The sequence below is a fragment of the Nerophis ophidion genome, linkage group LG14 (genome assembly GCF_033978795.1).
Source record: "Nerophis ophidion isolate RoL-2023_Sa linkage group LG14, RoL_Noph_v1.0, whole genome shotgun sequence".
Taxonomy (NCBI): Eukaryota; Metazoa; Chordata; class Actinopteri; order Syngnathiformes; family Syngnathidae; genus Nerophis; species Nerophis ophidion.
In genome coordinates, this window is record NC_084624.1 from 23,507,950 (window position 1) to 23,514,139 (window position 6,190).

The 6,190-nt window shown below is 41.8% G+C and overlaps 1 long non-coding RNA gene across 1 annotated transcript; it reads right to left on the reverse strand.

Moving 5' to 3' along the window:
- Nucleotides 1-2,198: 2,198 nt before the first annotated feature.
- Nucleotides 2,199-5,160, reverse strand: LOC133568936 (uncharacterized). The gene is made up of 3 exons (XR_009809701.1): nt 4,413-5,160; nt 3,923-4,031; nt 2,199-3,847 (listed from the first exon to the last, which is right to left on the reverse strand). It is a non-coding gene; the product is annotated as an uncharacterized LOC133568936 (long non-coding RNA).
- Between the last annotated feature and the right edge of the window lie 1,030 nt (nt 5,161-6,190).

Consider the following 6,190-nt stretch of genomic DNA (forward strand, 5'->3'; position numbering starts at 1 on the left):
TGTTCTTGTTGTGATGGGGTAGGTTTATATAAGCGCTGCTTCAACCTACACCCTTTCGGCTCAATCATTGCTCAAATGAGTGTTTTTTTTTTTCTTTTCTTTTTTTGTTGTTGCCGAAATAAATAAATAAATAAATACCAATTTTTGAAGCTTTTCAGGTTGAATTATTTCCCATTCTTGCTTGATGTACAGCTTAAGTTGTTCAACAGTCCGGGGTCACTTTGCATCAGTCTATCTCAGATGAGCTCGGGCCAAGGGAAGCCGGGGGCATTTCTGGGTGTGGCTTTTGCTTTGAATAGTAGTTTTAATTTGCACTTACAGATATAGCGACCAACTGCCGTTACTGAGAGTGGCTTTCTGAAGGATTCCTGAGTCAATGTGGTGATATCCTTTATACAATCATGTCGATTTTTGATGCAGTACCGCCTGTGGGATCAAAGCTCACGGGCCATCCATCCATCGATCTTCTTCCGCTTATCCGACGTCGGGTCGCGGGGGCAGCAGCCTAAGCAGGGAAGCCCAGACTTCCCTCTCCCCAGCCTGTGTCCTGGGTCTTCCCCGTGGCCTCCTACCGGTTGGACGTGCCCTAAACACCTCCCTCGGGAGGCGTTCGGGTGGCATCCTGACCAGATGCCCGAACCACCTCATCTGGCTCCTCTCGATGTGGAGGAGCAGCGGCTTTTCTTTGAGTTCCTCCCGGATGACAGAGCTTCTCACCCTATCTCTAAGGGAGAGCCCCGCCACACGGCGGAGGAAACTCATTTCGGCCGCTTGTACCCGTGATCTTATCCTTTCGGTCGTGACCCAAAGCTCATGACCATAGGTGAGGATGGGAACGTAGATCGACCGGTAAATTGACTTAGTTGTGATTTCCCTCTCTGCATGAAAGTTTAAAAGTAGCATATATTAATGCAGTATGAAGAAGAATGTTTTAATGTAGACACATAGAATCATCATACTGCTGTGATTATATGCATCAACTGTTCATTCAAGGCCAAGGCAAAATATCGTAATATATATCGTATATTGCGATATGGCCTAAAAATACTGCGATATTGAAAAAAGGCAATATCGCCCAGCCCTAAAAAAGTCTCAATCAATCAATTAATCAATCAATCAACGCTTAGTTATGGTTTGAATTCATATCCAACAATTGCGAGAACAACTTTATACTGTCAATATCGACCGCTGAGTTAAATTTTTTATTGTTTTCTGCTGGTGGTGTGCCTCTGGATTTTTTTAGATGAAAAAAAATGTGCATCGGCTCAGAAAAGGTTGAAAAACACTGACTTGGAGCACTTAAAGAGGACCTCCTATTTACTCCTTTGTAAGCTGAATGTATTTACGTCTAATTACAAGTTAGAATGCTTTAAAGTTAAAAAGTTAAAGTACAAATGATTGCCACACACACACTAGCTGTGGCGAAATTATTCTCTGCATTTGACCCATCACCCTTGATCACCCCCTGGGAGGTGAGAGGAGCAGTAGGCAGCAGTGGTGATTTAACCCCCAATTCCAACCCTTAATGCTGAGTGCCAAGCAGGGAGGTAATGGGTCCCATTTTTATAGTCTTTGGTATGACTCAGCCGGGATTTGAACTCACAACGTACCGATATCAGGGGGGACACTCTACCCACTAGGCCAGAGTTTCTCAAACTCCTTATAGGGATGTACCCCCTGTGAACATTTTTTTAAATCAAGTACCCCCTAATCAGATCAAAACATTTTTGGTTGAAAAAAAGAGCTAAAGAAGTAAAATAAAGCATTATGTCATCGGTTTCTGATTTATTAAATTGTATAACAGTGCAAAATATTGCTCATTTGTAGTGTTCTTACTTGAAATATTTGGAAAAAAAGATATCAAAATAACTAAAAACTTGTTGAAAAATAAATGAGTGATTCAATTATAAATAAAGATTCCTACACATAGAAGTAATCATCAACTTAAAGTGCCTCTTTGGGGATTGTAATAGAAATCCATCTGGATTCATGAACTTAATTCTAAACATTTTTTCACAAAAAAGGAAATCTTTAACATCAATATTTATGGAACATGTCCACAAAAAATCTAGCTGTCAACACTGAATATTACATTGTTGCATTTCTTTTCACAGTTTATGAACTTACATTCATATTTTGTTAAAATATTATTCAATAAATATATTTATAAAAGATTTTTGAATTGTTGCTATTTTTAGAATATTTTCTTAAAATCTCACGTACCCCTCGGCATACCTTCAAGTACCCCCAGGGGTACGTGTACTCCCATTTGAGAAACACTGCACTAGACGAATGAGTAAAGAAAAATACTTTCGTCTCCTTGTCTCTCAAGATTGTGAACGATGGACGAATTCCAAATAAAAAAGTCCAGTTCCCCTTTAATAAGATTTCTATGAACATTTCCCAAATGCAACAAGATGGACAACCGTATTTCCTTGAATTGCCGCAAGGCTTATAGCATACGCCTGCCTTGAATTACTGCCGGGTCAAACTCTCTTCGCAAAATAATTAGCGCATGCTTAGTATTACCGCCTGGTCAAACTTGTGACGTCACAAGTGACACTTCCCCTGTTATCATTTTCAAAATGGAGGAGGCTGATTTCAATACCGGTAATTTGAAATCGCATAAAGGGAAGAAGATTAAGAGCTATTCAGTAGGATTTAATGTCCAAGCTCACATCACACTCGCATTTTTACTGCATGCCTTTGGTAAGTGCCGGAGTGAGAAAAGGTTTTAAAATAATTAGCGCATGCTTACTTTTACCGCACGCCTTTGGTAAGCGCAGGAGTGAGAAGAGGTTTTAAATTAATTAGCGCCCCGGAGGCAATTCAAGGAAATACGGTATATGGTTTTTGTCAGTGTTTTTCAATTTTTTTTGGGCCGAGGCACATTTTGTGTTGAAAAAAATGCGGAGGCACACCACCAACAGAAATCATTAAAAAAACGAAACTCAGTTGACAGTAAAAAGTCGTTGTCGCAATTGTTGGATATGACTTTAAAGCATAACCAAGCATGCATCACTATAAGTCTTGTCTCAAAGTAGGTGTGCTGTCACCACCTGTCGCATCACACCCTGACTTATTTTCACTTTTTTGCTGTTTCCTGTGTGTAGTGTTTTACTTCTTGTCGTGCGGTCCTATTTTTGTGGCTCTTTCTCTTTTTTTGGTATTTTATCTTGTGCTCTTATTTTGGTGGCTTTTCCTCTTTTTTTGGTATTTTCCTGTAGCAGTTTAATGTCTTCCTTTGAGCGCTATTCCCCGCAACTACTTTCTTTTAGCAATCAAGACTATTTAAGTTGTTTTTATCCTTCTTTGTGGGTACATTGTTGATTGTCATGTCATGTTCGGATGAACATTGTCTTTGCTCCACAGTAAGTCTTTGCTGTCGTCCAGCATTCTCTTTTTGTTTACTTTGTAGCCAGTTCAGTTTTAGTTTTCTTAGGGGCACTCATCTTTTGTTTATTTTTGGTTTAAGCATATTTTTACCTGCATGCTGCCTCCCGCTGTTTCCGACATCTACAAAGCAATTAGCTACCAGCTGCCACCTCTTGATATGGAAGAGTATTACACGGTTACTCTGCCCAGCTCTAGACAGCACCGACACATCATTTACAAACTATAATTACTGGTATGCAAAAAATATTTTTAACCCATATAGGTGAAATTAGATCATCTCCCACGGCACACCAGACTGTATGTCACGGCACTAGTGTGTGCCACGGCACAGTGGTTGAAAAACACTGCTTTACCTGGCTGATAATATCTATCTCATGTTCTTTGTTCTTCATCTCCAAGGAGAACTGCTTGGTGATGATGGCTTCTATCTTCTGCACTGCTGCATCTCGGGCTGTTCAAGGGAAATATTGCATACAAGTAAACAACATCACAGGTGCACAGTGTTGGATTCAATCCACTGACTTACCACTTAATTCAGCCGCTTTGTTTCGCTTACTATTTTGGATTAATGCAACATCCTCATAGTCAGGATCGCCGTCCTCTATTTTCCTTTTAACCCCCGACATGTTTCCCTCCTGAATAAAAGAGAACATTGGAGGTTTTCATTGAATTAAAACATGTTGTTCATTGTACAGTAGTGGCGATGCTTAGCATTGAGCTAACCGGCTAGCAGAGATGCTGCAGCTAATGCTAACTGCTAATTAGCGTCCTACTGCTTGCGCTAGCACTGGTTGGCACCTGTCACTCGACCAAATAAAATGAATACACTGCGACCATGTCATGAAAAGTAGTCAAAGTAAGGCAGTCGACGCTGGCATTTGATTCCCCATTCATGCTTAACAGCCACAGGAGTCCAGTAAAAAGATTGCGGTAGCACGAGCCATGCTAGCGGGTTATCTGCCCGTTAGCAGGCGTTTTCCGACACCAACGCGATGTATTTTGGGACACAAACTTACGAGGAGAAGCCCTGCAGCGTGGACGAACGTCCCCCTGTGGTGCGTGAGTTATGCTTCAGTGGCCGCAGGTCCGTTTGAGTGTTACACTTTGCATGTTTCGCACTCGTGTTTGGGTTAAAATGCTAAATCTCGATTGTGGACAAGGAAGCTAAATTGTAGCTAGCTAGCTGCGGAGTTCACCAGAACGGCCACTAGGGGCTGCTGTTGTACAAATACTGCATTGTACTATGCTGGGACGCTGCGTTAACAACAGGTTGATACACTATATATCCATCCATCCATTTTCTACCGCTTATTCCCTTTAGGGTCGCGGGGGCGCTAGTGCCTATCTCAGCTACAATCGGGCGGAAGGTGGGGTACACCTTGGACAAGTCGCAACGTCATCACAGGGCCAAAACAGATAGGCAGACAACATTCACACTCACATTTACACACTAGGGACCATTTAGTGTTGCCAATCAACCTATCCCTGTTGTAAGCATTTCACCAATCTCGCGCACTTTGCATATTTGGACGTGATCTAACAGCAAAACAGTCTCCCTACACTGCGTAGATGGGATCAAGGCCTATTTATGAGGAAACGAAGGTGTTTAGCGAGGGAAGTGTAGATTCAGGCCGTGTGGCCTATTTCAAGTTCCAGGTAACCCTACATTATTATATTTTATAAATAGTAAACCAAGTTGTGGTAGTAGTTTAGTCGTGGATGTACACTGTATAGTGATGAATCCAATGAACATTTGATTTGATTTGACATTGCGCCCATTGGTATTGTGCTTACAACATCCCCAGGTGCATGTCTTTGGAAGTGGGCGGAAGCCGGAGTACCCGGAGGGAACCCACGCATTCACGGGGAGAACATGCAAACTCCACACGGAAAGATCCCAAGCCCGGGATTGAACCCCAGACTACTCAGGACCTTCGTACTGTGAGGCAGACGCACTAACCCCTCTGCCATGTATGTATGTATGTATGTATGTATGTATGTATGTATGTATGTATGTATGTATGTATGTATGTATGTATGTATGTATGTATGTATGTATGTATGTATGTATGTATGTATGTATGTATGTAATGTATGTATGTATGTGTGTGTGTGTGTATGTATGTATGTATGTATGTATGTATGTATGTATGTATGTATGTATGTATGTATGTATGTATGTATGTATGTATGTATTTATTTATTTATTTATTTATTTATTTATTTACGTATGTATGTATGTAGTGTAGTGGGCTTCATGGTGGCAGAGGGATTAGTGTGTCTGCCTCACAGTACGAAGGTCCTGAGTAGTAAACTGTATATCAGTGTTCTTCAGCCTTTTTTGAGCCAAGGCGGCATGGCGTAGTGGGTAGAGCGGCCGTGCCAAAAACCTGAGGGTTGCAGGTTCGCTTCCCACCTATGGACATCCAAATCGCTGCCGTTGTGTCCTTGGGCAGGACACTTCACCCTTTGCCCCAGGTGCCGCTCACACTGGTGAATGAATGATGAATGAATGATTGGTGGTGGTCGGAGGGGCCGTAGGCGCAAACTGGCAGCCACGCTTCCGTCAGTCTACCCCAGGGCAGCTGTGGCTACTAGTGTAGCTTACCACCACCAGGTGTGAATGAATGATGGGTTCCCACATCACTGTGAGCGCTTTGAGTATCTAACAATAGAAAAGCGCGATATAAATCTAATCCATTATTATTATTATTATTATTTTCATTGAAGAAATCCGGAGGAACACATCCAGCAGAAAACATTAAAAAATGAACCTCAGCAGCTGATATTGGAG